Consider the following 15,000-nt stretch of genomic DNA (forward strand, 5'->3'; position numbering starts at 1 on the left):
TTATCCTCTCCCCTCCTGGATCGGGCGGTAATGATAGACTTCATTGACTGATACGTTACTCCTCGTCTAAAGCGGAAACGAATCTCATCTACTCAGGCCGAAGATCCCGAAACCTTTTCGTGAAACCCACGACAACTCAGCTATATAAGGGCATCAACTCTTTCAGGGCTGAGGTACGCACGATTATTTACATTCAAGCTCTCTAACATTCAAGTTTTAGCTTGCAACCATAGCAACAATACTAACTTAAGCATCAGAGCGATCTCACTGAGCCATCCACCCCAGTCTCTCTGATTCCTGTTTTGCAGTTTGATCTAGCTTGCCACGTGAGCAACGTCCAGGCAACCTTCTAGTTAAGAGTTTCCAGATCACGCATTATCATGTGGATTTTAAGAAATTGACAAATCACTTAGAAAATGATTATTAAAATTGGGCCTAAAAAGAGAAATCACCATTTTCAATGATTCCTCTTTACAAGAGGATTCCTTTTTTTATGACATGTCATTTGACGTGGAAAAGGGAGATAGTTCCCATCACTACCAATAATCATTACCAAACAAACTTATTATCAATTTCTAAAATGAATGATATCAGAAATCGATGGTTTATGAGAAATCTATTTGGAAGAATCCGCAATGGTACCAAATATCACCTTTATTGCTATCTCATTCTAGCAACTTGGAGTATTCTATAAAGTGATTTTTTTTTTCATTTGTTGTCCTAAATTGCTACATCAGCAAAAAACGTGTAGATGTTCTCGAACTATGCTTTTTCTTTGAGAAGCAAAAACAAATTGGTTTTGTTTCATAAAATAATTCAGGTTTTTGAAACATCAAAGTTATGAGTTTTAAAACAAAAACAAATATGGAGTACGGATATTGTATGATTCCTGAAAATTTATATCTTCAAACTATATATTCAAGAAATCATTTTGGGTTTCAGTTTTAGAAACAAATAGCTCATTTACAACCAATAGCACTTTGTTTCATGTTTTTGTTTTAAGAAGTAATTTGTTTTTTGTAATTCACAACAAGATATACAATTCATATTGATGAAAACCCCTTATAAAAGCATTATGCTTTTTTAACTTTTTTTTTTATGTGCTACATAAAAGAGGAGTTGAAATCAGCCCCCCACAAGATAGTTTCCCACAAAGTCCCACGGCACATTCCTGCCATGTATTGAGAACATCTTCAGATGATGCCTCATCATTTCTGGTACTTATCATCGGGAGATGTTCTCAATATATGGCAGGGATGTTCCATGGGATGTTGTGAGAAACTATCTTGTGGGGGACTGATTTGAACTCATAAAAGAGGGGGTCACATTTTCCTTTTTAAGCAAAAATGGAGTTTAGATTAACTTCCCACAACGCACCCCACATGTGTTCCACATGCACTTCTCGTGCATTGGGAACATCTCCTATATACTTTTTGACGTAACCGGTTCTGGTCACGTATCATTTTTTTGTGATGTGTCAATTTTTTGGCTAAGTACCTCATCATCTCATCTGCTCCCAAGTGGCCTGTGACTCAGAGGCTGAAGTGGAGCTCCCTGGTGGCGAACTGCCTGGAGGTGAGCTACCTTGATGAGCTGCCTGGAGATGAACTACCTTGGTGACGAGCTCCCTAGTGTAGTACAACCCGACTGCTACCAGCAAGAGGTGATCTGGCTACCGGTAACGACGAGAACTGAATTGGTACTCCCTACTAGCGATGATCTGCTCATCTTTGTAAGCGGCGGGAGCTGAGGGACCTGCGAGAACTAAATCAGAGAACCCGGGGGTGTTTACCTGGTGAGGTCACTTCGGTGGCTAAGTTAGCGCAGTATAGTAGTAGAGAGCTTGAAGATGATAGGAGAATGAGATAGCTAGAGAGCAGAGGTTACCCATCCCTTTTTTGCATCATACCTTCGCCCCTGGGGGGTGAGGTCTTTATATACTAGAGTCCTCATGGGTTAGGTGGAGCAGTTCCTGGATCCCAGCTGTGATGGAACTGACTTGCATGTTAGGTGGGTGAAATGCCATCAAACGGTAAAATTGTCCCTTCTCGTTAGAACCAGGGAGTGGGTGAGCTAATATAGCTGTTACAAGTCACAATCCCATAAAATGCAGGGTACGAAGGTGTGTTCCTCGAGGTTGTCAGGTTGGCACCTGTGTCAGGCCGCCAGCTCGTGCTAGGGCTAGGTCGCGCCAGGGCCAAGCTGCCAGCTCATGCCAGGGCTAGGTCGCGCTAGGGCCAAGCTGCCAGCTCATGCCAGGGCCAGGCTACCAGCTCGTGCCAGGCCACGCCTGGTAGGACACCATCAACTTAGCAAAGGCAAGTTGTTGTCAAAGTGGTCCCGGTTGTTGCCTTGTTGTTCTAAGGTGCTAGGCTACAAGATGGCAAGCTGCCTAGTGGCGAGCTTCCTATGAAGTGCCGAGTTGTCTAAGTTGCCATGCCATAAGAGGGTGAGCTGCCTGTGGCGAGATGCATGATGCATGGTTGTCACGGGGGTAGTTCTACAGCAGAAGAAACCCGTGCAGCGTCGAGGCCAAGGTAGGCCAGGACAAGCCTTTGTGTGCTTGGAAGCTAGGAGTTGCCCGATGAGATGGCTCCACCAAGGTCAGTAGCACTGGATCATGACCTCAAGTCGCATGGCTGGGGCACTCGGCTGGCTCAGACCGGTCCATGGGAGACGCTGCTTACGTGCTAAAGGGGGACGACCATAATGCAAGGCGACTGTGCGCCGATGAGGTGACTTGGCACCGATGTGAGGGGTTTCCTATATGCCGATGATGATGGGCACCTGTGTGCCATGTTGATAGGAAACCGCTTGGGCCGAAACACACCCATGCGCTAGAGGCAACGGGGTAGCTAACTCAGCTTGGGCAAGGGGCTGGCATGGTGAAGGGTCATGCTTGAGCCAGGCTCGCTTGCCAAGCCTCCCTTGAGTGTTGGTAGCGTAGTGCCGGTCCATGCACTGTCCCCATGGGCAAGTGTGTACCCATGAGGAACCCTGGTAGCCATGCTAGCCGTTAACCAGGGCCACCCCGCAAGGGAAGTTGGTCTAGGAGTGCCAAGGTTAGGCACCCAAGGAGGTCGACCACCCCTTCTCAAAGAGTACGTTAAGCTTTTGGTGGTCTGCTTGAAGATAATATCAATTCTCCCAAAAATCTTATAGGCGAAAAATGATAGTGATGTCCCTTAACGTAAGCCTACCAAGCGTAGGCAAGGCTAAGCCTGTGTCTGACCGTAACAGGCTCCCCCACTCAACCCAATGTCGTCCTCAATAATGGTCTTCACGTGAATGGGCATCTGTGTCCCGCGCCATCCACCTCTTTGCCAGTTCCAGGGCCCGTCTGGCTAGCCCGAGTCTTGCCTATGTTGGTGTCCATTTATGGGGATGGAACCATTTCACCATGCCGGCCTGCCTGGACTTCACCCCTTGTATTGAGGTTACTCAAACCGCACAATGGCTATGCCGTTGAACTATGAAAGAAGGGCCCTCAAAGAAATTGTGTGTGGTGCTTCGCGGAGGTCTGCCCCATCTATCATCTTACCTCAAGGCTTGACCGTCTTCTTGGTAGCTTTTCGGTGGTGCTACCGAACACGTTGATAGGTCTACTCCTCATGTTGGCAATGTGTCCTGGGTACCCTTTCACCATGCTGGCCTGCAGACTTCACCTCGCCGATTCGGGTTACTCAAACCTAGCCATGGCTTATGCTCTCTTGGCCCTCAAAACTACACTTCGCCTCGCCGACTCGGGCTACCTCTTCACTCCGAGGGGGCCCCACTGTTCTGTTGCCTCAAGGAGACCTGACCGCTTTGTATGTGAGTGGTGGCAACTTTTACCCATGATGTTGCTGAACATGCACTCGCCTTGTAATGCGCTTTCGTTGCTTCAAGTGATCCACCTAATGAACTGAGCATGTCCTCCGATGCATTGCCGGTGTAGGGCCACCATGCTCCAACGGCTAGTGTACCCACATTCCTATCAAGGCTCATGCGTCTGCCCCGCATGAGTACAACAACCAATGCGTCTGCCCCTGCAAGGGAAGCTGTTTTTAGGGTCATTGGAATGGGGACACGAACAATGAATGGCCTCTTGCCAGTCCTGATCTGAATTCTGCTCGATCCTGGGTGGAAGTGCCTAGGGACCGCATCCCACAATGTGCTGCTTGTCAGGATTACCTCTTCAATTGGCTCTGGGCTAATCTGCTTGGACAACTGTGACGGCAATTGCTAGCTCACTCTGATACCAATTGTCACCGGGGTAGTTCTACAGCAGAAGAAACCTGTGCGGCATCCAGGCCAAGGTAGGCCAGGACAAGCCTTTGTGTGTTTGGAGGCTATGAGTTGCCCGATGAGATGGCTCCACCAAGGTCAGTAGCACTAGATCATGACCTCAAGTCGCATGGCCGAGGCACTCAGCTGGCTCAGACCGGTCCATGGAAGGTGTCGCTTACGTGCTAAAGGGGGACGGCCATAATGCAAGGCGACTGTGTGCCGATGAGGTGACTTGGCACCGATGTGAGGGGTCTCCTATATGCCGATGATGATGGGCACCTGTGTGCCATGTTGATAGGCAAACGCTTGGGCCGAAACACACCCGTGCGCTAGAGGAAACGGGGTAGCTCACTCAGCTTGGGCAAGGGGCTAGCATGGTGAAGGGTCATGCTTGAGCCAGGCCTGCATGCCAAGCCTCCCTTGAGTGTCGGTAGCGTAGTACCGGTCCATGCACTGTCCCCATGGGCAAGTGTGCGCCCATGAGGAACCCTGGAAGCCATGCTAGCCATTAACCAGGGCCGCCCCGCATGGGAAGTTGGTCTAGGAGTGCCAAGGTTAGGCACCCAAGGAGGTTGACCACCCTTCCTCAAAGAGTACGTTAAGCTTTTGGTGGTCTGCCTGAAGTTAACATCAAATCTCCCAAAAATCTTACAGGCAAAAAATGACGGTGATGTCCCTTAACGTAAGCCTGCCAAGTGTAGGCAAGGCTAAGCCTGTGTTAGACCGTAACATGGTGGCGAGCTGCCTGTGGCGAGCTGCCTATAGCGAGCTGCCTGTAAGTGGTGAGCTCGAGCTGTCTAGTTGTCAAGAGGCTGCACTTTGTTGGCATGATATGCTAGGTGTCACAAGGTCATTGGAGGGCCAAATTCGCCCTCATCATTTGCCCCCCACTCCCAAGCTGAAAGTAACTCGGCGAAGGGAGTAGATTTCTCCTTTTGGCCCGTAAGTCAACGAGCTCATAAGTGTTGGTTCAGTTTCTTAAGCTCTGTGAGCTGCTTGGAAGAGAGCTACCCGTAAGGTGCTGAGGTCTCTACCAGTTTGGTACTTTAGCCCTTAGGCTTTGGGAGCGACTTATAATCCACTATTGTTGACTTTGTCCATGCCGATGAGGTGGTTGTCTCTTGAGCAGTATTGTGGCCCTTAGGCTTTGGGAGCGACTCATAGTCCACTCCCGAACTTCGCCCAAGCCGAAAAGGCGACTGGGTCTTTTAGTAGTAGTGTTTCCCATGCCGTAGAGGCGACTGGGTATTTCAGCAGTAGTGTTGCACATGAGGCGTTGTAGAGGCGACTGGGTCTTTCAGTAGTAATGTGGTCCTTAGGCTTTGGGAGGGACCCATAGTCCGCTCCTGAACTTTTGCCCATGCCGTAGAGGCGACTGGGTCTTCTTGTGGCCCTTAGGCTTTTGGGAGGGACCCGTAGTCTGCTCCTGAACTTTTTCCCATGCTGTAGAGGCGACTAGGTCTTCTTGTGGCCTTTAGGCTTTGGGAGGGATCCGTAGTCCGCTCCTGAGTTTCGTTGCTCCTTAGAGACCTGTAAGGAACTAAATGTTAGAGGACTCGGGGTGGCTAACCCGATGATGTCGCTCCGATGGCTAAGTCAGTACTCTCATAGTAGACTGCGAGCTATAAATCGTAATATGAGAGCTAGATCTTGCTTACTTGTTTATGAGGTTGGTGCCTTTTCAGTTTGTCAGTTCGCGCCTGGGCCAGGCCGCCAGGTCGGTGCCCGTGCTAGGTCACGCTAGGTCGGCGCAGGTGCCAGGCTGCCAGGCCGCGCCAGGCCGTCGGGGGGGGGGGGTGCCTTAGAGATACTTAGTCTGTTAGCTCCCTGCATAGTGTTTGAGTTCATAAAAAATGAAAACTATAAAGCGAGAGCTTCGGTTTCTAAAAAGGTGAGGACTTAGCTTTCTAGGAGAAGAGGACTAGCTTTTTGTAAGATAAGAACTTAGCTTTTGTAGGATGAGAACTTGGCTTTTCGTAGCGTGTTCCCACAGACGGCACCAAATGACGTAACCGGTTCCGGTCACGTATCATTTTTTCGTGATGTGTAAATTGTTTGGCTAAGTGCCTCATCATCTCGTATGCTCCCAAGTGGCTTGTGACTCAGAGGTTGAAGTGGAGCTCCTTGGTGGCGAACTGCCTTGATGAGTTGCCTGGAGGTGAGCTACCTTGATGAGCTGCCTGGAGATGAACTACCTTGGTGACGAGCTCCCTAGTGTAGTGCAACCCGACTACTACCAGCAAGAGGTGATTTGGCTACCGGTAACGACGGGAACTGAACTGGTACTCCCCACTAGCGATGATCTGCTCATCTTTGTAAGCGGTGGGAGCTGAGGGACCTGCGAGAACTAAATCAGAGAACCCGGGGGTGTTTACCTGGTGAGGTCACTTCGGTGGCTAAGTTAGTGCAGTATAGTAGTAGAGAGCTTGAAGATGATAAGAGAATGAGATAGCTAGAGAGCAGAGGTTACCCATCCCTTTTTTGCATCATACCTTCGCCCCTGGGGGGTGAGGTCTTTTTATACTAGAGTCCTCATGGGTTAGGTGGAGCAGTTCCTGGATCCCAACTGTGATAGGACTAGCTTGCGTGTTAGGTGGGTGAAATGCCATCAAATGGTAAAACTGTCCCTTCTCGTTAGAACCGGGGAGTGGGTGAGCTAATATAGCTGTTACATGTCACAATCCCGTAAAATGTGGGGTACGAAGGTGTGTTACTCGAGGCTGTCAGGTTGGCGCCTATGTCAGGCCGCCAGGTCGGTGCTTGGGCCAGGCCACCAGCTCGTGCCAGGTTCAAGTCGCGCCCGGGCCAAGCTGCTAGCTCGTGCTAGGGCCAGGCTGCCAACTCGTACTAGGGCCAGGTCATGCCATGGCCAGGTTGCCAATTCGTACCAGGGCCAGGTCATGCCTGGGCTAGGCTGCCAGCTTGTGCCAGGGCTAGGCTGCCAGCTCGTGTCAGTGCCAGGTCGCGCTTGTGCCAGGCTGCACCTTGTGGGACACCATCAACTCAGCAAAGGCAAGTTGTTGTCAAAGTGTTGTTCTGAGGTGCCAGGCTACATGATGGCGGGCTGCCTATGTGTTGCAATGATGGCGAGCTGCCTGTGTGTTGCAATGATGGCGAGCTACCTAGTGGTGAGCCGCCTGTGAAGTGCTGAGTTGTTTAAGTTGCCAGACTGTAAGATGGTGAGCTGCCTGTGGCGAGCTGCCCATGGTGAGCTGCCTGTGGCGAGCTGCCTGTAGCGAGTTGCCTATAAATGGCGAGCTCGAGCTGTCTAGTTGTCAAGAGACTGCACTTATTTGGCATGGTGTGCCAGGTGTCACAATGCCATTGGAGGGCCAAATCCGCCCTCATCACTTATTATGGGGAGATGATCCCAATGCATGATTAGGATATACTGTGGGGAGTCCATGTGAATTCACAAAAGTGCAGTTGTGGCAAATTATAGTATCATACAATGCAATTTAGTGACTCACATAGGGCGCCTCACTCGTGCCTCACATGCACATCGTACCATGCATTAGGAACATATCCTGTACTTATAAGTTATTATTCACAGGAGATGTTCCCAATGCATGGCGGATGTGCATGTGAGGCTCCCTTGTGTGTGTGAGGAGCAGATCTCGTTCCTGCAATGGATGAGTCCGGATTTGCTGTAGACCTAGAGCTAAGGACTTTGCTGTTGGCCCAATGAGCGAACCCACCTGTTCTTTGCACAGGTGGTCATCTCATGTCTGGTTTACTTAAGAGATTCCACCATTGGGCCTTAACAGTAAACCACACGTTGAAAATCCCATAATTGTGCGACTCTTCATCTCTTCCCCATCTCTTTGCTTCCCCCAACTTTTTTCCATACGAACTCAAGTTCCCCATCTTCTCTTCCTTCCCCCAAACCTTTTTTTGTACGAACTCAACTTCTCCATCTGCTACTCTACAATCCTCCACCTCTTTGTTTCCTTAAACCTTGATTACCATTAATTCCTGTTCACTTTTTCTCCCTGCATGCTGTGTTCTACTCTACTCACCATCAAGTTTGAATTTGGTTGTAGCTGAAAAGGTTAAGAGCTGCTTTTCCCAATTTCTTTGAAAGGGTAATCAGCTGAATTGATTGTATTCCTTTTTGGAATTGTGTTAATGTTATTCTATTAAAGCAAATTGGATTATCACATTTAAAACAATGTATAATTTTGAGAAATTTATGGAAATTTGTATTACCAATGTTTCACGTGATATGCAAATAATAATTTAAAGGACATCTATGCCTGTGGTCAAACTGCCAATAGAAATGACACAAATATATATGTTGCAATTTTCCTCATGTGCATACCAGCGGTCATAGATCCAGATCCAGTTATGTATATGTTGAAATTTCTATTGGAGGTCAGATATTATTCTTACAAGGCTCTGTTAATGCCGAATAGATCATACAGGACCTAGTCTGATCCACATTAATCCATTGGATTGTTAATCATACCCAGCTACTAATTGCTCGAGTAAGCAATTCCTGACAACAGATTTCTATACTTATCAATATTTGTGAAAAGTTAAAGAACAATAATGTGAAAAAGATCCAATCCAATGAACCAGATATCTGTATTCAAGGTAGAATGAATACTTACCCAACACAGATACATGTATTCAAAATGTGTTGCTTTGGTTGAATCAATGTATTGGTCTATTATTCCAGATTTTTTATGTAATACTGTTGAAATGGACTCTTCATCGAGCTAATGGAATTCTGCCTTTTTACTTGGTCTACTATTTTTTATGTAATACTGTATTCATAGTGGTCTGCTATAACAGCTCTCTCTCTTCAGTTGAATTCGTACAGAAAAAGGTTTGGGGGAAGGAAGAGAAGATGGTGAAATGCAATGAGCATTAATCACAGCAAGCCAAAAGAACATTAACCAGTGGGTTCACCGGTGGAGATGGAAGCGAGGGCGAGCGGCTTTTGCTGCCCTTCAATTTGCCCAGGAGTTAGGCTCAACAGATATAATTTTGGCGGGAAGTTCTGCCATTGTCACTTCAAGTCTGCTGGAGGGGGCTTCAAATCCTCATTGGAGGATTGGAGGATCTGAATAATAATGGTCACTGATTGTAGGGGTGTGTCAATGGGCCAGGCCAGGTGGATTTATATTAGATTGGGTTGGGTTCAACCAATATCCAGTCTATTGATAGAAAATAAGAGTAAGGGTGTCAATAGATCAGGTTTAGGTTGAATGCACTCTGAATTAAAACCAATTTGAACAGTTAAATGGTCTACTAAGACAGTAAGACATTGAATTGAGCTAGTCCATTCCAAAATATTTATTGGACTGGACTAGACCTGATGTACATATTGGATCAGATTGAATTGGACCAATATCCGATCCATTGATAACCCTAAGTGCTGCTTATGATCTCTGAAAGATAAAGTAGATACAATGGAAGGAGCTCATTGGGCCACCACTGGATTTTCCGATTGGGTAGAGGAGAAGGCAAAAGGATTATTTCAAATAAAAATGTAAATAAAATATTTTCAATAACTACTGCTGTTAGTTGATGGGGCATAAAGTTTTTAAGGGGAGAACAGGTCAGGTGGCAACAGGTTGTGCACTTTGGGCAAGAATTCCTTCCCAGAGTGGTCAGTGAAAAATTTGCAATGTTAATGGGTGAGCCCAGATTTCCTATTCACTTTTCCTACCCACTCTCTACCCAAAAAGTGGGTTGGAAAAGTGAGTAGGAAATCCCAAATGGTTAATGGGTCCGTAGGACTGCAATTCATGTTGGTCCAAGACTCCAAGTTAGCATTTTACACTGCTTTGGGCTTAGATATTTGATTCACGCCCATTCAAATTTTGACAAAGATCCTAATATGAACCTGTCCGACTTGCACCCCTAGACATTAACCCCACTAACGAGGTTTAGCGTACAGAACCTGGTCTTTAGGGCTAAAGCTGCATAACCCGGAAGACAACTACTAAACAAAAATTTAGAGCCCATACAAATAACCTATGGTCTAATGTGACCCTAAAGGCTGCGGGTGCAGCTCAAGTACCCAATTTGAAGAATTTGAGTTCGGCTTCGGTTAGGGAAAGCCCATGCTCACACTGTTCCAATAACCTCTTGTAATCTTGTATTGAGAATATTTATCCTATGAAATAAAACACATAAATAGGGAGATATTCCCAATACAAGGTTGTAAAGGTTGTTCGAACGGGCTTTACTGAATTCGAAGAATTTACATCCCATCAGACCCAATTAACATGTTTGCTGTTTGGAGAAAACAAAGACATGCTATACCATTCAGTTCTTTATTCATCCTTGTAATTAGAAAATTTTGATTACAGTTGCTCTTTTCCCTCACACCCATGCTAACGTACGTATTATGTATATGAATCTTCAAAACAGCCTGCAAACAGTTGAAGTTTTTCTTATAATACTCGAAGATATGATGCCAGAAAGGCTTTGATCAATTAAACCCTTTCATGAATTTTGATAAAAACTTATGATGCCCGTTGATTGGTTATAATGTTTTTTCAATATTATATCTTTCCCATCATATTCGAACCAAAATTTTAGAGCGCATGAAAGATTTGGTGAGGGAGAGCGTATTCAGTGGATGGTTGACCCCACAAAACTTGACCAAATAACCCAACCAAACCGTCAACAAACTCTACTTTCTGCTTGACAAGTCCCTCAACTGTCCGGTATGCAGCCAATCGGATTTTGTAGGCAATTTTGAAGGGTTAATCACAAGCATTAATTCAAGTCAAACGCGTCTAAATCAAGCAGCCCATGTTGATCATATTAAAATTCAATAACTAGAAGAGATCGACATGCATTATCCACGCCCAAATTTTGATCCATTAACGTATAGACTTGAGTCAAATTTTCTTCGAAGGATTCAGAATATCAGTTATGGATCAGATTAAATGAGAAAAGTTTAGAATATTTCGTCTTGTCAATACAATGAAAGGAACTAGAAATGACTACTTATATGAGACTTGAACCAATGACTCTGACATATATGAACGACAATAAAACCAAATTACTTATCAGTGACCAAGTGATTTTTATGGGTTGCAGTTAAATGATGGTTTTGACAGTTTGAAGAGGCTAATCAGCTGGTTATCTGGTGCAACTGTTACTCCGTTGGACTAATCAGCTGCTCCCATTCTGATAAGACTTTATTTTTATATTTTTTATGACAAAAAGATTTTATTTGAATTCAAACTAAGGCTATGTTTGTTTTTTGCAAAGTTACAAGTATTTCTACTAAACACTTAGGTAGGTAAGTTCATACCTTTACCCATGTTTTTTTATTATCCCATTCAGATATTGTCAACTTTCGATTAGGAATTGACAATGGGGCGGGGATCATATTCCCCATCCCCGACCCTAATTATGAAATTAACCCTCGTCTCCATCCCTGATTCCTAACGGGAATGTTTCTTCGTGGGGATCCGAATCCCCAAAATTTTTTTAGATAACAATATTTATTTGAAAAATAAATAAAAAATTTAAATTATAAATAATTTTTAAATATATTTTGATATATATATATATAGAATATAATAATATATATATAATCGGGATTAGGGTGGGGCAGGGACCTCAATCCCCATCCCCAACCCCGACCCCGATCGGGGATTCCTATTAATCCCCTTTCCTGTCCCCGCCCCACCAAAACAATTCTCATCCCCGACCTCGATCGAGGATTCCTATTAATCACCTTCCCCATCCCCGTCCTGCCAAAACAATCCGGGTTGGGGAAGTCAGGTCCCCGTCAAGGATGGAAAAAATTACCATCCCTACTTTCTCCCAAGTGGGAAATTTATCCACTTGGAAGTATCACTTACCCGAATAAAAAAGAACAAAGAACATAGCTAGGTATCTTGGAAAATCCAAAAAACAAACAGGCCCTAAGTATAGTCCTAAAATTTGTGTAGAGAAAGAGTGCAAGATAGGCATATTAGGTAGGTGGGCCATTAGTTTGGACTTGGGAGTTGTATATATGATGGGCTGCGTCTTTTTCTTTGTTTCTTGGTGGATGTGGTTGGATTAGATGAGTGAAGATTAAGGTTGCTCACCAAATTATCAAAACAAACTGCTACATGCATTCACATTTTATAGCTTATATAATCTGTGCTGTATTGAGGTCCATTTTGATGACTATAAGGCTGCGTTTGGAAATGATGCAAATGGAGTGTAAATCCTGGTTCAAGGTAAATTTGCATTCTAGTTTACTTTTTCTTGTGTTTGGCAACATTACATTTATGTATTAACAAATAATAAGAAAATACATTTTCCAATGCATATTTAGATTGATAATAAGATGTAAAAGTACATCAATAAAAAAGAAGTAAATTTGCATTCAATTGGGTTTTTGATAAAAAAAAGGCATATGCCTTATTGGAATTCGTGTTTGCATCCATTACAATTAAAAGTCTATTTGGTAAAAACATAAATTTGTCATGCAAAACTAACTCAACTTTACAATTTATATGGACCATTTTACACTCTATATTTACATTCACACTTATTTGCATTGTTTCCAAACACAGCCTAAATAAAAATATAGATAGCAGCCTGCCTTGTGGTGTCATTCCTAAGCCTATAACGTGAAATTGCTACATGTACATGAGTTCGCGTTCTGTGCACCCATGGGTGCATTGGACGTGTGAACCTGCGAATAGGACACGTCGACTATGCCAACGTTAACGTGCGTTTGAGTGTTAACGTGGTCTGGTCGGTTCAATCGGATATGAACCAATTGCGACACGAGAGCTCTTCCATCGAACCCTCTCCATACACCAAATCCTTCCTCCATCGGTGGTTCATCGATGGTGACAAAGAGACCTCCGACGGCGACTGGTATGACCGTTGCTTTCTCTCTTCTTCTCTTCTCCGCTTCTCCTCTTCTCTTCTTCTCATTTGGTCTCCATCGACGGCGACATGTATGATCGTCTGTGGCAAATGGCAACTCTACCTCGTTCAATGATTTGTCTTCTCTCTCTCTCTCTCTTTACGTAGAATTCGGGACATAAATCCTTATCCTTAGTGATTCAGTCCTGCTTCATCTGCTCACAGAGCCTTAGACCCAGACCCACCCAGAAACCAGGGTCCTTTAAGTTTCAACAAGAAAAAAACAACTGAAAATCCTCCTGTTAAAAACGGGTTTCCTTCCTGATTCCAACTATAGCAACAACAACAGAACAATGAGTGTGATAAGATCAGTGTTTTCCCCACTTTGAGCGTGAGGTGAGCTCTAGAAAAATTGAGGGAGAAAAGAGAGATTGAGTGAATTTCTTCTTGTTCCCATACTTCCCCCTATACCCTCTACTTGTAACAAAGCCTCAACCAAATTCGGTTACAACTAACAAAAAGGACAAATCTCAACAAACTCCTAACAGACTATAACGACTTATGATAGACCACTAAGAGATTATTCTCTGAATCGTGTAGGTTTGATGATTGCTCTCTTGGGTCGTTGCAATATTGGCTGACCAGCCTCTGCATTTCCATCACTGCCATCTCCTACCAGTTGGACTTTGTCCTCAAGGTCAAAACTTGGCTTGCGGAAGTGGTGTAGTGGTTCCCAGGTTGCTTCTTCCAAGGGCAAAGTAGTCCACTTGATCAAGACTTGGGGCTGCTAGTGATGGTTGATCCTGATGCGACGGAAATCTAAGATTTCTTCAGGAGCATAAAGGGGATAAGCATCATCCGACAATGGTGGAAGAGGCATAGAGGTAGCAATGGCAGGATCAGGGCACCATTTAAGCATAGAGATATGAAATATTGGGTGAATCTTTGCTGAAGTAGGTAAATGTAATCGATATGCCACAAGGCCAACTCTCTCTATTATCAAGAAGGGACCAAAATAACGTTTGGAAAGTTTCTGAGAAGCTCGAGTAGCCACCGAAGACTGCCTATAAGGTTGGAGTTTGACATAGACCCATGCCCTTACAGGGAACTCCTTGTCAAGCCTATGCTTATCAAGCTGATTTTTCATGCGAAGCCTTGCGCACTGTAAGTGTTTCTTCAATTGTAGGAGTATAGTGTTGCGTTGCTCTAACTACTCGTTCAATGCTGCCACAGAAGTTCTCTCAGATACAAAATCAAGCAGGGAGGGTGGTGTCCTGCCGTACAGAGCTTGGAAGGGTGTCATGCCAATGGAGGAATGAATTGATGTGTTGTACCAATACTCTGCCCAAGGAAGAAATTTAAGCCATAATTTTGGTTGTTCACTCACGAAGCAGCGTAAATATGTTTCCAAGCAACGACTCAAAACCTTAGTTTGGCCATCCGTTTGAGGATGGTAAGCGCTACTGAACTTGAGTGAGGTGCCTCTCCCGCCAAAACAAACTAACAAAGATCTTGCCCTATCACTCACAATTGATCTAGGGAACCCATGAAGTCTAGCAATAGTTGTGATGCGGAAATAGAGGAAGGAAGAGCACAAAAAGGGGCATATTTTGGGAGGCGGGTCTACCACCACCTAGATTGCAGTTTTACCTTGAGAAGGAGGCAGCCCTTAAATAAAATCCATTGCTATGTCTTCCCAAACCTGAGATGGAATGGGGAGAGGTTGCAGTAATCCTTTAGGGGCTGTGGTTTCATACTTGTTCTCAAGACAGATTGGGCATTTAGCCACGAATGCTTTGGTATTATTGGGCATTGTAGGCGAATAGAAACAGGTGAACAGTCTTGCCAAGGTCTTAGCATATCCCGAATGACCTCCAACTGGAAAACAGT

This window comes from Nelumbo nucifera, chromosome 1 (assembly GCF_055504915.1).
Source record: "Nelumbo nucifera cultivar China Antique chromosome 1, China Antique-T2T, whole genome shotgun sequence".
Taxonomy (NCBI): domain Eukaryota; kingdom Viridiplantae; phylum Streptophyta; class Magnoliopsida; order Proteales; family Nelumbonaceae; genus Nelumbo; species Nelumbo nucifera.